At 41.6% G+C, this 18138-nt stretch overlaps 1 long non-coding RNA gene across 1 annotated transcript in view; it reads left to right on the top strand.

Annotated features, from left to right (window-relative positions):
* LOC129144825 (uncharacterized) overlaps positions 1 to 17710 on the top strand; it is a 35696-nt gene extending 17986 nt beyond the window's left edge. The window contains exons 2-3 of the long non-coding RNA XR_008549525.1: positions 13131 to 13209; positions 17589 to 17710. This is a non-coding gene — a long non-coding RNA (uncharacterized LOC129144825). The remainder of the gene's footprint in view (positions 1 to 13130; positions 13210 to 17588) is intronic.
* Positions 17711 to 18138: the final 428 nt, after the last annotated feature.

Below are 18138 nucleotides of genomic sequence, written 5' to 3'. Positions count from 1 at the left end.
TCGATCCCCGGCCACAGGGTGAGGGTCCCACATGTCATGCAGACCTCTCCTGCCTCCCGCTGCTCCCCTCAACAGTGTACTTCATCAGTCTGCCTGTTCTGCTCTCTGCCCTGACTCTCACCCTCCGGTGCTTCTGACTGTACCCAGTACTTGTATAAATAAATAAATAAATAAATAAATAAATAAATCTTAAAAAAAATAAGATTAAAGTGGGACTAGGGTAGGGTTATCACCTGATCCCAGGCATGTTTGTGTACCCGATAACAGTTAAAGGTGCAGTGCCAATGCTGTCCAGAGTGTGATGGACACAGTGACTGTGCATCAGAAGACCCAAAGCCTGTCGCATGAGCCAACCTTGAAACAAACCCATGACCTCTTTTCTGTGTCTGTCCTCTTCTGAAGTTAGGTTTGTTCTGGAAATAACTCAATTCCTCTCTTCTGATGTTTCTCATTTGCAGAGCTAAGTGAATTTTAATTGTGATTTGTTTGATGATTATCTGCTTGGGAAAAGTAGCACCGGCCCCTGAAGTTTCCCATGGAACATCCCTGCTGAGAGCTGCTGAGCTGGTAGGGAAGCGGATCCTTTAGCAGTAATGGTGCAGTGGAGGCCCTGTTACCTGCTTTGAGCTTTAGAAAAAATACTCTTTAAACGGGAACAGATGGAGCGGGCGAGAGGCAAACCTGTAGCTCTTGGGCTCCTCTTCCGCATTAACCAAGGCTGAAAGGCAGCCCTGGAAATCCTTTTTCAAGAGCTGCCAATGACACAACTTCATTTTAATGTGCTACAAGTCCTTACGGGCACATGCTTGATTTCATTTTTTCTTCTGAATTTCTGATGTAAAGGAACCCAGTGCAACTTTTAACTTGGCCTATGTCTGAAAGCCAGGCCACTGGATTCTGAAATACGCCATCAGTGGAATGTGTTCTTTTCATCTTTGTTCTCTAAATCTACTTTTTATTTGCCTGCATAAAGGAAAGAGAGTCTCTTTAATGTTGTGTGGATAAAAGCCACAAGAAAGAGATAAAGCATGGAGCATGTAGTGGGCCCTTAGGGGTAGACAGCGCAAGGAGTTTTGGATGGCTCTTTTCACCAAAGAAAGGCGCTTTGCTAGTTTAGACAATTACAGACAAGACAACTGTGGTTTAATTTGCATTAATTGAGGACTATCCCATTGTGTAGAAGGAGATTTCAGCAATGACAGATTAAGACTGATGTACATCTATAACCCACAGTCAAACAGATGATTATTACATCGATGGGAAAACAAATAGCTTAAATGTTGATTTGTAGTTATTCATTTTTGGCTCTAGATAGTCACCAGAATCACCAAGCGTGGCTTAAGGCAGAGTGCCTCACTGACTTCCCGCTTTCTCTAAACCTTTATCAAAGGCCAAGAATGCAGAACCCTTGACATGAGGCGCTGTCGGCCCCAGGGTCTTACCCCATATCTCTATATTTCTCTTCAGCCACTGCCTGGTTATATATTTTAAGGGCACAATTATGGATATTCTTTCTGTGTTCTCCCTCGTTTGACGGCAATCCATTCGTCCTGCTTACTACTTTTATGACCAGCACAGGGAATAATTCACCCTTCTTCTTGTTAATTTTAGAAACATACTTTTTTTTTTCACATTATGTCAGCAATAGCACGATGAGGACTTTATGAGGGTGGACAAAGCCCTCCCTTTCCTTCCTTAAAGTTCCGAAATTGAGTTGCGTGAGTTGAGATCATTTTCCACTGGGAGAAATCAGTCATTTTCCCAGCGCCTTACACTGTCAAGAAATTTTCAACATCTGCCCATTGCATAGATGGGCAAACAGAGACTTGTAAGAACAGCAACACAAGGCAACCCAAAGGGACGTTCCAGTAATAAAGTCCGGGAGAATTTTCCAACACCTACTCACGAGCTGCTAGCCTAACGCCAAATGGAAAATCAAAGCCCAATAACTTTCACCTTTCATTCAAATTAGGGAGAAGCTATTTTGACATTTGTATAGCCCTGGAGAGATCTTGTGCTCATGAGCTGAGCTTTAAACTATTATTGGACATGCTCCATTGAGTCTGAAGGTTTGGGCAGTGTTTTTCTGAAAGGCAGAACATTTAACACATTTCTCCAAAAATTCCCCTTGCCAGCTCTAGGCTGTCCTGTGAAAGTGCTTTAGCATTGCCTTCTCACAAGCCCTACTCACATGCTCAAGTAAACAAGCCACGCCAAAGGATTTAGGCCACAAACAAAAGTCAAGGGGGAGGCCCCCAGAGAGGATGAAGTGTTCCCACATTTCCATATTTCCAGATTTGGGGTTCTGTGTTCAGAGCATGAACTCTCTCAAATGTTCTGCTCCCATCCAGACGCCTTTTTAACCAGTGAGATTTGTTGCTGGATAATTCTAAATGACCATCGCCGACTAACAAAGCCATCCTATTTAGACGCGGGCAGATGAGATAGAAAATGGGTGGTTCGGGCAGATTTCATGAGGTCTAATAAATCTTCAGTAAATTAAAGCTCATCCCCCGCTTCTCCCCTCGTGCGCTCTTTGTCTTGCTAATACACATTATGCCTTGGCTGGCTTCACACTTTCAGGCATCTCAGAGGTGAGGCTTGTACAAAGCTGCAGATGTGGAATTGGAGGAGACCTTTGCCCCAAATGTTACCCATTAACATCAGCAAGGCCCACAGAAGAATTTGCCTATGGTTCTCCAGCCTCAAAAGAGCTCTCAACCCGCAAATTGGGAGCTTAAAGCAACAAGAGTGAATATTTCTGTTTAAAAATTGTGTATTTTCCATTCACTGGCTTAAAATATCCAAAGAGAGGGAGAGAGGGGCCTGGCCTTTTTAATTACGAGAGCAATACAGTTATAATGTTTAAAAATGGCAGTACAGAATGATGAGAAGTGAAAGTTAATTATCATCTCTTCTTATATGTTGATAACTACTGTTAAATTTCTCTAGGTGCTTCAAGAAAATTTCTCGGCATATACAGCATAGAGTCAACTTTTACAAAGGAACACATACCTACTGGTTTGTGGGTTTCTTTATGCTAGACAAATAGCAAACTGGGAAATAGACACCATAAAAAATGAATTTCCTCAATACATAAAATATTCTTTGAGTCCAGTAAGAAGATGAATAATTACCTTGTGGGAAAAAGGGCAAGATGTCTAAAGCAGCAGCTTACAGAAAAAAAAAAAGGTGGTCAATGAAATGAAATGGTGCCACTCAGGTAATTAAATATGATATTAAACAATGAGTGATCACATTTTCCTGCCTGACTGGTAGAAATTTATAAGCTCCCATGAGGAAATGGATATGTTCTTATAATTCCGGCAGGAGTACATATTTTTGGACAGCACTGTGGCTACTTCTCAAATGGAAAATGCATGTATCTTTTGACTCAGCGACTCCCGTCAGGGTAATCTTGCTGAGAGAACTCTGTGCACACCTCAAATATATGAGCCAGAAGGGGTACTAGAAACACAAATTAATAGGAAAAAAGGAGAGGGATATCTAGATGTACATAAATAAGGGATAGTTGAAATAAAATATAGAATTTCTGTGAAATAGTATACTAGGTCTGTGTTCAAAATAAAGCACATCTATGGGGCTATGCATAAAGCTGTCCTGGAAATAGTATTAAGGACTTTTATTCCCAAACATTCCCCTGCAGCAGGTACCTGCCTCCATTTATATGGGCAGTGACTCTGTGACAAGGGACTGTCCCAACACAGTGGAAAGGAGAGTGGATACTGAAGTCAGACTTCTTGGCTCAGAATCATGTTGTGCCACTTCCCCTCTTGTGGACTTGGGCAAAGTCTTAAGCTCTGTAAATTTTAAAAATCTAGGACAACAATAATACATTCCTTACAAGATTGTGAATATTAAAAAAAAACAATATATGCAAAGTGATGGAGGACAAGAATAGGAAAAAAACTGAAAAGGAGGTGCGCCAGAAGACCAGAAACCTGGCTCATACAAGGAGGTGGGGTAGAAGAGATTAGCATAGCCATTGACACCGCTATTGAAACCAAGATCCTTAGGCGCACATGACACAGTTATGGATACTAAGAGATCCTAAAGCTAAGATCCTTAAACTAAGATCCTTAAGCACAGACCACACAGTTGTCACAGTTGCGGAAACTAGACTCCTTAGGTGCAGACTATGATCCTTAGGTGCCGAGGCCTTGATTACAAAGCATAACATCCAAGCAGGTACCCCAGGGCTCATCCAAAGGGAAAGATATGGAGATTGAGTCCACTGTGGAATCTCTGGTCCCTTTCAGATTCTACCTAGTTATCCAAAATCAGCAACTAACCTGAAGGCTCACAAGGAGTGCCCCCTCCCATACAGAAGAAGACTGTATCAGGGCAGTCTCTGCACAGGCTCAGGGCAGCACTCCCACTGCCCACCTGTGCCTGTGCAGGTGCTTCTTTTCACCAACTCCCTCCCTCTGCAAGGCAGCAGCTTCCTGCCTGCCCTTGACCTGCCCCATGGCGGGGCTTCTCTTCGCTGATCTCTCAGCGGAGGCTGCTCTCCTCAAGGCCGCCCGCCTGCAACCATGCAGGCCTCTCTCAGCAACCCTGTCCCTTTGGGGCAGCTCTTTCTGCCTGCTTGTGTCTATGCAAGTGTCCTTTACTTTTCTGACCCTTTTCCTAGTAAACCTGCCCTTTTAATATAACCAAAGTCTGTCTCGTGGAGGAACTTGCCAGGAAACTCGCCGTGTGGCGCTGAAAGGGAAGCTCTGGTGAAACCTTTCCCAGAGTGAACCCAAGGACCCCACACTAATTCCAAAAACCACATCACAAAGTGCTAGATGCAGTGACCTACCAGGAGGTGTTCAGTCAGTGAGGGCAGTTACCACAGGACTTGCTGGGTGTGCAGGCAGCTCCTGGTAGGGGGGCAGCTGCTGTAGGATGCAGGAATGTTTAACCATCAAAGGCTCATTTGATTTCTCCAAACACTGGGCGATTGTAAGTTCTTTCTGTGGAGACCTACATGTAAGGGATGATGTGAAAACCTCCATTAATGGGATATGAGTCTCACCTGACTGTTAAGTTATGGCCAGGTAGATGAGCAGAAAGGAGAGGGGGTTTGGGAGCGAGGGTGTTAATCAGACAGGTGTATATGAGGAGGAGCACAATGACTGGAATCAGAACTGTCTGTTCTCCAGAAAAAGAGACTCTGGCTGGCATCTTAGGATGGGGGGCAATGTTTTTCATGCCCTGCTCTTCTGTTTTGTATTCAACACATTACAAGCCTCCCTGCAGAGGATGCATGTCAGAAAAGATGCCTGTGTTTCAGGAAGGGTCATAGCTACCACAGACATTCCCCACAAATTCTCTCAGGCTCTGCGCCATGACTATGGGATCTGCAGCAGTAGGAAGGCACCAGCGATGAGGGACTATGGGTAAGTAGAGATGCAGCTCACTTCTTCCTAAAAACTGAGTACTTATTGGTGGCAGGCAATGGGCTTACTCTGGGGAAAGAGTCGTACAAATGAGGTCCTGTTCTCATGGAAGAATATTCTAACTTTTTTTTAAATTTTTTTTTTTTTTTAAGATTTATTTATTTATTAATACAAGCACTGGGTACAGTCAGAAGCACGGGAGGGGGAGAGAATTCACCAGAGCCAGAGTGGGGAGCAGAGCAGGCAGAAGGACCGAAGGACAATGCTGAGGGGAGCAGCGGGCGGCAGGAGAGGTCTGCGCGCCATGTGGGACCCTCCTCTGGTGGCTGGGGAGCAGCCGGGGATCGAACCAGCGCTGCAGAGGCTGCGGGCAGCTTCGCAACCCAGCGCTCAACCGCTGCGCCACCAGGGAGGCCCTTTTTTAAATTTTTTTAAAAAGATTTTATTTATTTATACAAGAGCTGGGGGGCAGTGAGAGGTTTCACCAGAGACACAGTGGGGAACAGAACAGGCAGATCCACTGAAATACACTGCTGAGGGGAGCAGTGGGCGAGTCAGGAGAGGTCTGCTGTGCCATGTGGGTCAGCTCCCTGGCCCGGGATTGAATTTGTGCTGCAGTGGTTGTGGACAGCTTCATAAATTGAGTCTTAACCCCTTGTGCCACCAGAGAGGCCCCCCCACCCCGTGTACTAAATATTTTGAATTGAGTGTATGAGTCCATATCACCAAGGGCTTCTTTCTACATCTGCCTCTGTAGCTACAAATTAGGCTTCCGACTTCACCCACATACTCTGAATTTCCCTGGCCTCAGTGCCCCCAAACAAATGACACTTTGTAGCCAAATCCATTTGAAACTCTGAAGGAGATTAATGCCGCACCCCTCACAGCCCCGTTGCTAAAAGTGAGATGCCCACTCATTTATTTGTTCTCTCCCAACAGCTCTGGGCTGTTACCTCTTCTTAACCCCCACAGCTTCATTTCCTCCCACTTATATGTGCTGTGCCCTATGCTCCTTTGTCCCGTAGTAAACAAACTCCTTATCTTTTTATAGAATAGCTCCTTAGCCTTCCCTACCTGGCGGCAGCACAGGAGTTACATGGGCCAGGAGGCCTTGAAATCTTACAAATTCCATGCATCCCTGTGCCTTTGTTCTTCCATCTCACCTAACCAGGAAATTCCCAGACCCCAGAGAGCCTAATAAAACCTGCTCAGGATATTCCTGACATCCATAAGTAACAAATCGACCAGGAATCACTATACATTTCTTGGCAATTTGTGTTTTCATAACTTTGCTATTCACACTTTTAACTTCCATCCCAACCAAACACCAGTTTCTATCACCAGAACTGCGTGATAGAACCGCCTCCTGCTCATTTTCTCTCTCCAGTTAAAGTGGAACCCTTCCTCACCTTTGATTTGAGACCTGCTTTAGCTGCTTCCCCTGCTCAGTGACTCTCGATTTCTCTCATTCTCATGCTTGTGGAGCCTTCCTTTCTGGCTGCTGTCTTTTTTCTCGCCCTCTAAATTATTGCATTCAACGAATGTGTTTCCATTTCTCCCACTTGGATGACTCATTGTGACCTGCTCCCTGACTTTTCTTAGAGTCACATATTCACACCATCTCCACTTCCCCTCCATTCAGCCCTGCACCCCACCATTCCACTGAAGTTGCCTTGGACACTGTAAGCAACGTATTGTGTCTGATACTGGAGATATTTTTCAATCTCTGTTAGTGCTCTTAGTGACTTTTAGAACATTCTACTCTCTTGGTTTTCATGACATCACAACCTCCTAATTTTCTTCAAATTTTTAGGTGTCTACTGGATATTTCTGACTCATTTGATTCTATTCAATCCTTAGAAACTGGGCCTTGTCTTACTTCTTGTTTCAGACCCTCTGTACACAAATTTACCAGTATTTTGCATTTAAATATACTCTATTTAAAAAATACTATTATTCATATTACTAGCAACAATAAAACTAATAATAAGACTAATCAAGCTCTTTGTACATATTAGTTCATCCGTCTCCTTTTGTAAAAATCCTATACTGACACACTCTTCATTATGTTAAAGAGGAAAGACACAGATAATAAGGTAATTTGCTCAAGGTTGTACAACAACGTGTGGATCTAGGGTCCAAACCCAGTCTCCCTGACTCCAAAACCTTACTTTTCTTCATTACACTGTATTACTAGGCTCCCAAGTTCACATGTCAAATTCGAATTAAAATCTCCAGGCCCAGTCCCTCCTCTGAATTTCAGAAATCACACAATCAACTACCAATATGCCAACTGCTTCACTGAAACATGTCTGCCTCACAAGTTGCGAGCTGAACTCTGAGCTGTATCATCCCTTAAACCTCTTGTAAATCTGCTTCAGCCTTGACTTATTCATCTCAGCAGGTAACACCCCATCCTTCCACTCGAACCTGGATTCATTGATGACATTTTCCATCATCATTTATCCAAAGCCTGGGAATACATGTACACACAAAACATGCTTACACACACACACAGGGAGATGGAGAGACAGTTAGTTCTCTCCAAACTTAATTCATCTCTCACCTGGATAACTAGTTTCCCCACACCCTCCCTAGGCCCTCTCCACTGTATTTTCTAACAACCACATGATCTAAAATAATGCAAATCAGTTAAATCATACTCCTCTGCTTAAACTTGCCCAATAACTCTGCAATGACTTAATGAAAAAGTCCAAAATTATTTCCATGATTTGGCTTCTGCTCCTTTATAGCCTTTTCTCCCAAACAATCTAATAATAGTCTCCAGCCACCCTAGCCTCTCTTTCCTCACACATGCCCTTTCTGCTCGGGGCCTCGATAGAAGCTGTACTTTGGGCCAGATCTTTTGTCTCCCTGCCATCCCTCTTCACACCCACTTCTTAATTTTGAGGGTCTGAATTAAATTTCTTTTTAATTTAGTCTCATTACACCCTGGAATATTCCTCATAGCACTTAGCATAACTTTAAAATCCTACATTTTCATATAAATATGTTTAATACATGTCTTACTCGATAGAGTAAATGCTCTTATCACATCAAGGGAAGGACTTGTTGATGACCTCTGCAGTTGGAACCCAGCTTATGCTTAAAATATAGTTGAAACTTAACAAGTATTTGTTGAGTGACTAAACCATGCCAGATATAATGGCATACCAAGCAGAAATATCAAAGACTTGGGCAAGGTCTAAATCAGTGACTCTGAAATTAGAGTCTCCAGATCAGTTTACTGCACTGCTTGTAGGCAAGAGTTTAATCGGTAAAATGGGAATAATTTCTGCCAAACAGGGTTGTGAGAGAATTAAAGTGCAGCAATACATGAAAAAGCAGGGTACCCATAAACAGTTGGCACTCAACAAATGTTAGTATTCATCTCCCATCTCTATTGCCCTCCAGAAACTACTGCTATGCTATCAAAGACAGAAAAATAAACAGACTGTTTAGAAAAGTATTATCTATACTGAGACTGTTAGAAGCAGGAGGTAGAATCAAAGGGCTTTCCTTGACCGAAATGGAATACAGGGTCTTGTAAGACTACTTCACCCAATTTCTTTGGAACAAACAAACAAACTTCCTTTGTTCTCTCTTTTCAACTGGATCTTAAGTTTAAAGTAATCTGGGAGATCTAAGCAACATTTAAACCCTGGTAAGTAGATAATGGTTTCCAGTAACTGTCAGTATTTCTGGAAAAGGAAAAGATCAAAAACTAAAAGGATTGTCTCCACTAAAACGCCCATATATGTTCTCTTCTTATATTGCATTCTGTTGGGTAGTTACAAGAGATGAGCTAGGAGCCTACATCTGTTTCTAAAAGATAAACTTAAGATAGTGTGATTGAGTGTAGATTTCCCTCCTTAGTCTTGTCAGACTTCAACTTCCAAATTTATGGGGGGAAATGCTGATATCTAATGACTTTAGGAAATGTGGGCTGGAAACATGACCTCCTTGATACTGGTCTTGCCATCAGTTAACTACTAATTTAAGATTCAGCAAAGGGAAATAAATTCAGATCTCAGTGACAAAAATTGCCTTTGAGGTCTTTCATCTTTGTTGTTAATGCTAATGGTTAATAAGGGTGCAGAATCCTTAACCCAACTCTGTCATTTTTATGGCAAAGGGCAAATGGAACACCCTGGAGTTTTAAGGCCTGACCATTTCAGTGATTGTTTGCTCTTTCCCATTCTCACTGTCTCCATTCTCTTTGTTCCCACTGTCCACATATATTGCTTCTCATCAATTCTTTGGTGTCCAGTGTCTCTCTTTCCCAAGGAAAGATGATTGTTCTACTCATCTCAATTTATTCATTCAATAAACACACCTAAACAACATAGCCAGCACCTGACAGCTCTACTTCGATAATGAACTATTGAGTGGGAGATATTAAAGATAAAGGTCTGGGTCTCCCTGGTGGTGCAAGGGGTTGAGTCTCAGCACTACAAAGCAATCTGCAGCCACTGCAGCACGAGTTCGATCCCCTCCAGGGAGGTGACCCACATGGTGCAGCAGACCTCTCTTGACTTGCCTGCTGCTCCCCTCAGCAGTGTATTTCAGTCTGCCTGTTCTGTTTCCCACTCTGTCTCTGGTGAGTCCTCTCACCCCCCTCCCCACCTCTGGCCTGTACCCCTGTTCTTGTAAGCATAAATAAAAAAATCTTTAAAAAAAATAAAGATAAAGGTCTTAGTTTTCTCTTGCAACCCCACAGGGTGAAGTGACTTTGACTTCCAAAGTCACACAGACTACTTATGGTCCACAGGAGTGTGGACAAAACATTAGGCTCTATCCATCACTATGGTCAATCTGAACTCTTTGCCACAATAAGTTTGAAATCACTAATTGTTCTTGTATAATGGCAACACAGGCAGAAAAATTCTAACATTAAAAAATATCAGATAGGAGTGTATAGGGAGCAATAATCATTTTCTTTATTCCACAAATTTTTGAGCATGAGCCATTTTAAATACATTTATAAGTGCTTAGAATTCATTAATGAGCAGAGGAAAATCCCCTTTCTGTGTGAAGCTTGTAGACCAATGGGAGCATTTGTGTGTGTGTGTGTGTGTGTGTGTGTGTGTGTGTATAGAGAGGACAAGACAAAAAATTAGCATAGAATATAACTTGGATAATTTGTGATAAGGAAATGCAAACATTTGGAGGGACATGAAAGTTAGACAGGATGGTAGGAATCAGGAATCCCAAAGGCACTACAGTTTTGATTCAGGTGATCAGGGTGGGTTGAACCGACATTATAGCAAATATTTAAAAGTGAAGGAATTACCTGAATGAATATTTAGGGGACAAGTTTCCCAAACAGAATAAATAGTCAGGGCAAATGTTGACATAATAAAAATTTTCCTTAAAATGCAACTGCCTCTGTCCTCCTCATAGTGATAAGACCATGTGTTCAATTTTCCGAAAAGTAGAAAAAAGACACATGAAGTATTCACCACTCCTTCTAGTAGGACCTCACCCTATTAGCAATTGTTTGTGGCTTCACAGAATATGACTAGCAGCATTTTATCATCTTCCACATGCCAGGAATAGACATCTCATTTAACCTCACAACCACGCATGACACCAAAATTCATGGAAGAGAAATCACCTGCCCCAAGGATTTCACTTTATAGCCCTGTAACACTTCTTTCCAAACTAAGATTGTCTCTTTAAAAATTCTATATATTCATCTACGCACTTATGCAGATTAGATATATTCCACATTGTTATGATGATGATGATTTATCAATGCCCTAAAGAACAGGGGACTATAAAATAAAATTCCCATTTCCTAACACTTGGTTCGTCTCTCCAGAAGTAAGCACTATACATTGTATATCTTTCCAGAAAAGTTACACACATGAATGAACTCATGACGGTTCCTCTGCAATGTTGCATTTAAGATATGTAAAACAGAAATAAACTCAAACCTCAGTGACCACGTTTGTTTACCAGTATAACCTTTACCTTTGGTTATAAAACTTGGATTTTTGTAAACTGAAGCCATCTTCTTGGTGGCAGGGACATTACATTTCAGTCATGTTTTGGGGGCCCTTCCTGCTCCCCTTCTTTGTTGGAGTCTTCAGAGCCCTCTACAGGACAGAATCTTTGAGAAAAGATTCTGGTCTTCAGTTCACCGTGTTTACTCTGATGTTGTCATAACTCAAGTTTCCTTGTTTTATATTGTAAGCAAGAGGACTGGTCTCACTGCAGGCTCCCGGGCCCCATACAAGCCTGGTAGCCTCCCTGGTCCTCGGCTCATCTGCTCCTGGCACTGTGACAGCCAATCCCACCCAAGAAGGGCCCTTCCCTAGGAATTCTGCACAAGAGAGCAGTAGTGACCCTTCACTGCTCACAAAAACTGCAAACCCTCACCGGCCTAGGTTTCTGTCTGTGGAGGGTCCTGCAAACTTCCCAATGTCTAGGACTGGCCACTTCTGCCCTCAAATTTCTGCACTGGGTTTCTTTCCCATCCATTTGGACTCCCTAGTAAAATCATCCTCTATGAGTCTGACAATCAAACAGGTTATATACTGTCTTGCAGAGGAGAATATGAGGAAAGCACAGACCTTTAGACACACAGTTTTAATTCTTTGCATTTGGGTGAGGGAGGGAAAGGAGGGAAATATCGTTTGGCTCATTTTCTTTAGTAATAAATATGTATATGTTATTTACATATGTATATATTATGAAGGGAAACATATTGAAATATTTTAAGAAGAAAGAAAAGGTTTATCTAGGTAGATACATCTTTTAAAATTTCATCAACAGCTTCATCCTCATCCTATATGTGAATCCTACACATTGTTTGGTCTCACTCAAACTCCATCTGAAACCTTTTTTCTATCAGCTCTTGCATAACCATCTTGTTCTCTTTGAGAGAGACATCATAGTCCCATAAACACTTCCAGATTGACAGACATGATAGCTTCCCATTTTGTGACTGGTTACTGACTAAGCTGCAGTGAATGAGGCTCACATGTGACAGACCCATGTATCTGAATGCTGCTAGTGGAATGGCTGAGTCATTGCTCAGGGTATGTAATTTTAAATATGGGTAGATTTCTAAAACTGACCTCCAAAAAAATTGTTCTGGTTTGTGTTCCCAACACATCAAGATTGCATCTGTTTCTCCACAGCCATTGGTAAGTCTAACATTTATAGAGTGCATCTTTGTAAAGGCAGGACTGGACACAGAGCAGGTTTTCTGATCCCATTCAGACCAGATAAAGGAGGAGTCAGAGTCCTCAGTGGTTTTTTGCAGGTCTTATATTGAGGTTCACCAGGCATATGGCAGGCAGGGGTGCTGGCTGGGGGGCTGGGAGCCTGGCAGGCCTCCCAGCCCCCAGCAAGTCTTTACTCTATCTGGGCTCTCTGGCGTTCGTTCTGCTGTTTCTCAGCTTCTCTTTCGGCTTCTGCTTCGGCTTCTGCTGCTGCTTCTGGGGTCCCCGTGACGCCGCCTTTAAAAAAAGCACAGTCTTAGCTCAGCTGAATCCCATCTACCTATGCCCACATCCTATTCCAGGTGCCCGCCATCAGGCATGCATTCAGGACAAGGATCCATCATCTATCCTGATGGCAGAAGGGCAGAAAAGCCTGATATTTTCTTTACCCTACAATCTTACATGCCAGACTCTGTTCTAGAAGTTTTTATATGTTCTCATGGTATCTTTCTTGTAAGTTTTTGAGTTGGGCACTATTATTTCTGTTTCACAGAGGAGGAAAAACACAGAGAAATTGAGTAATTTACCTGAAGTTCAGCTGCTGTAGTGGTGAAACCAGGATTTCAACCCAGGTATTCTGAATTGGGAGACTATGGTATTTATCCACTATAAATCTTAACATTTGCCCATCTGTAAGGTAAATACTGGTGTTGAATTTTGATTTAATATGCATTTCTTTAATTATGAATGAGAAGACATATATTCACTCACTATTGATACTTATTTCTGTACACAGCTCATTCATGCCCCTTTTTGTTTTTCTATTGCATTATTTTAAAATTGATTTTTGTGAATTCTGAGTATCACAAAAATGCGTCCTTCACATGTTGCAACTTTTTCTCTCCTATATGTCTTGATGTACATGACATTGCAAAAAGTTTTTGCTATGCACTGTGAGTTTTAAAATATGTGGTTAAACTTGTCAATTTTGGTTTGGAGGATTTCCATGTTTTAAAAGGCCCTTCCACAGCAAGACAATCAAAAAATTGTTTGCTCAAGTTGTCTCCATACTTAAGGGTTGATTCTTTTCAGCATTTAGATTTTCAGTCAATTTGGTGTAATAAGTAAAGTATGTTACATTTTTTCCCTCAGTATCAATCTATTTCAACCAACATCATCAATGAAATTATTCAAAAGTGACACTTTCATGATAGCCTTAATTCATATTTATATATGTGTAGCTAGCATAAAATTGAGTGGCTTTTAGTATAGTCAGAGTTGTGTAACCATTACCACTAATTCCAGAAACCCTGCTTATTTTGAGGCTAGTTCTGAACTTGTCAATTAAAAGTACTTGTGTTTATTTGTGTTGGCACCAGAGTCCTTTAACTACTAGCATTTGCCAATATATTTTAATAGATAAGTCAATACTTTTACTCTTAAACATCTTTCTTTCTGGAAGGGAAGAATGGGTTATTCTGCATACCATTAATCATTTGGGGGGACACAAGTAACCAAAATATTTTTACTTTGGTAAAAGCACTTTCAAGGCACTTGATTTACTGGATGGAATCTCTGCCTATAAATCCTTGCAATCTTCACTTCTAACTTAAGGACACTTGCTCTGAATAGAGACTATTTTCCACCCTCTGAGGATAAGGATAAAGTAGCCATTCCCTCTTCCAGCCTCATTCGGTATCATCCCTCTATCACAAACCAAGCCTGAAAGGAACACAGGATTGTGACATCTGTATAATTTGCATAGTTGGCTTCTGTGTGTCTGCATCTGTCTGCATGTCAGTGTGGCCTCACCCATGAGCAGGTTGGAACCACCGATTTTAGCTGTCACGTTCCTAGAGAACAAGCAAGGCTCTGTTCCACTTGTTTGCCAGTCCCCACGACAGCCCTGCACAGGTGGGCGCTGGCTCCCCGATGATAAAGTAGTAATGAGCACCTAATTATGGATAATTGCATAATGAAGGGCGCTCTTGCCTCTGCCAGTTCACAGTTGCAGCTGGTACCTGAACACCTTCTGCTTGTGGCAACAGGTTAGTTTCATCTTGCATTATTTGAGGGGGAAGGCAGCAAGCCAGTACACCAGCATGGATTAAATTATCCCCAACAAGTCAGTGCCTGATTCTTGTTTCTCGAGGGCAGGATGGGGAACTTGACTCCTCATTCTCCTAATTATCCAGGGAGATTAGTTTGTGCACCCAGGCTATGGACTAATAATAATGGCTTGCATTTGGAGAGGGCCTTAACTAGTCAGGCTATGCAACCACACCCTTCTAAATTTCTGGTAACAAACATCCATGTGTCGTTCTGTAACTTCAAGTCCGGTGAGCAGTAAGCTATTTCCTAAAGTGGCCTGTATGTAAGCATTATCTTGGCTACTTATTAAACATATACATTTACTAGCCCTCATCAACACCTACTGGATAAAATTCTGCCAGTTAGTCCCAGCTCTGCCAGTAACCATGACTTGGGAAAGTCACTACTTTTGTCTTGGTTTTTTTTTTTTTTTCAGCTCTAAGATGAGATGGAAAAGTCCAAGATCTGAGAATGTGATTACATGGTATCTTGCTTAAAGTGTCATTTGGCTCTTCTCCTAACCCAGTCACCCCTACATGGGCAGGATTGCACTTTCAAAAGCAAAGATATGACTGCAATATTTCCCGTCCCACATGATTTTTCTGCAGTGTGATTTAACACATCTTGGTATCATCATTGACTGATGGTGTCTATGTTCCTGCTACTTGAATCTAGGTGACCTTGTGACTACAGTAGAAGTGACACTATTTGACTTTTGAAGTTAGGTCATCCAATACGATACATTTTCCTCTCAGTTCTCATGGGATGCAGAACCCAACCCAACTGCCATGCTCTGAAGTGGTCCAAACAGTGTGTAGATCCAAAGAGACCCTCATCCCACAATCCTGGGCCAGACCATCTTGTCAATTATGTGATTGCACCATCTTGAACTCAGATTCTCTACCCCCTAGTTAACTTTTTCCAGTGGATGCTACTTTTAGGATGTACTAGTTGTCTCCACATAGCTCTTCCCAAATTGTAGTTTCGTAAGTAAAACAAATGACTATTGTTTTAAGCATGAAAATTTGGGATGGCTTGTTACTCAGCAACAGATAACTGATAGACTACACGACAGTAAGTGTTAGGTAAGTATTTGAGCAATGAAGATAAAATGTATAAGTGATGTTGGACTATGCTTATGAGGGGATTGTGAGCTAATTGGCAATGTTAACTATAAAAGATATGCCAGATGAAGGAGATAAGAAATGACATTAGAGGCAAAAGTGGTGGTTAGGAGGCCACTGCATTTACTCCAGCAGAAACTAGTGAGATCCAGCATTAGGTACAGGATGGTGGAAAGAGAGAAATGGAATAGTCAAGGAGTTAAAAAAATCTGCAGGACACATTTTCTGACCTAAAAGGAATGATGCAGTTGAGATTAATGTTGCTGAACCTCTGAGCTCAGTTTATGGTAAAAGTCCTTGGTACTCTTGATAGAAATGGGAAAATTGGGAAACTGGTATAGGAAAAACCTTCCATCACTAACAGGTTGAGTCAAGTTCAAGTCAATCTGAATTTACTGAGTGTTTCTCTAATGAAAGACATCTGACACATAGCAAACATAAGACATCTATAGATGTTCAAAGGGAAAATATTTGTTGAGGTCAAAGCATTGTCTGTGGCATGCAGAGTGGCAATCTCCAATGAAGCTTTGTCAGGTGGCATTACCTGGTGACTTTACTATGTTCAAAGTTTGGCTTCCAGCCTTGCAGGTTCAGAAACATGTTCTTTCAGCATTGGGACTGTGGAGCAAATGCATTAATCAAGTTCAAAAGACTAACTTATAAAACCAGTGTCTAACAATAATTTATGAGAGATGTCACCTGCCTGGAATACGCCTCTCAGCAGGACCAACACATTCCTTCCTTATAGGCAAACCTCCACATGAAGCCAATTCATAATCACAAATCTTCTCTTTGGGAAGGAAATCAAAAGAAGATGTAGCTAAAGTTACTCTTTAATGAGCAGGCTAAGAATGCCTGATGCAAGATGTCTCCATGATAACATGGGTTTCCAATGGGCATGGAAGTCACATGCTACCACCCTGTCTCCCTCTGAGCCTGTGCCAAAGGTCTTTAGGGACACCAGTCCTCTCTGTACTTCACTGGAACCACCACACATCTCTTTCAGAGTGACACATTTTGCCCTAGACAAATGGGTTAAAGGAAAATGCCTGGGGTCCTTCTGCTTCTCTTTCTTAGCAGCTCTCTGACCGATTGGATTCATTATGTATCAATTTCACAACATTAATTGAAACCAATCTAATTTCCAAGTTCGTGTTGGGGGTAATGTCTGATGGTAGAGCAGACCATATCCAATGAGAACCATCTTAAAGATATCTGGAATAGAAAACAGAAATGAGATTTTGGTGAAAGATGGATTTCTAAGCCAAGGAAATTAAGGAAATGGCTGAAGGATTAAAAGAGTTTTCCCAAGGAAAACCTGCACAAAGGTGAGCAAAGGCTTGAGACTTTGAGAATATCTGAAGTGTGGGAATCAAGGTGAAAGCCAATAGGAATCAGGGAAATGGATACTCTCAGATGACAAAGGACCAAGAAGACAGGAATTCCAGGAGAGAGAAGTCAAGAATGGTGCAGGTTATTGACACAGCCACCAAAAGCTCTGACAATCTAGTCACTTTGAATCTTATTTGTTCCCTTTTTAAGACCTTTTTTTATTCTGAGGCCTTGCCCCCCCCTCAAATTTGAGGAAGTCATGTCAACATGTGCCAGTCTCAACAACCATGAGCTTTTCCACATGGTTCCTTAGGGATTTTTTTTTTTTTAAAGCAACTGGTAAATGTCAATTTTAATTAGAGATGCACTTTATGGTTATGCTGGGGAATGAGTTAGGCACCTTCTTATCATTTACATATTTGACATTTATCAACACTTCATCTAATCTTGATGTTTAAATCTAGAGTTGATCTGAATGCTGCTTCTTTCTGACTTACCCTGAATCTCTATTTTGGAATCTCCTGGGAGAAGACAAAAATTCAGGACAACATGTTATCAGGAAAAAAAGCAAACATAAATAAATAAATAAAATACAAAGGCCTTTCTTAGCAGTTTGTTCTCAACTTCTAGAAACATATCTAGGCTTCGATCATATATTACTTGTTTATCCTTATTAGGATGTCAAAACTATGAAAAATAGACTTTACATTGTTAATAAATTAGAGTACCATTGGGTATCAGTTGTAAGGTCTCCTGTCCTTTCCTGACAATTGATGCTGCTGAGTGTGGAACAGCCTCCTTCGTCCTGTCACAGGGAACATTGGCTGGTGACACTGGAAGAACTGATTGAGTAACTTACTTCTGATGGAAAAATGGGATTATACCAGAAAATGAAGAGGAGTGGTTTAGCAAACACAATAACTGTTCATTTAAACAGTAATTTAAGATACATTTTTTTTTAAAACAAAATGACCAGGCACCAGGGACACATCCAATTTGAGGAAGGATCCCAGG

The sequence above is a fragment of the Talpa occidentalis genome, unplaced genomic scaffold, assembly GCF_014898055.3.
Source record: "Talpa occidentalis isolate TD23 unplaced genomic scaffold, MPIMG_talOcc4v2.1 talOcc4.7, whole genome shotgun sequence".
NCBI classification, from domain to species: domain Eukaryota; kingdom Metazoa; phylum Chordata; class Mammalia; order Eulipotyphla; family Talpidae; genus Talpa; species Talpa occidentalis.
Note: the sequence above shows the minus strand (reverse complement) of the source record. Positions and strands in the feature narration are given on the sequence as shown.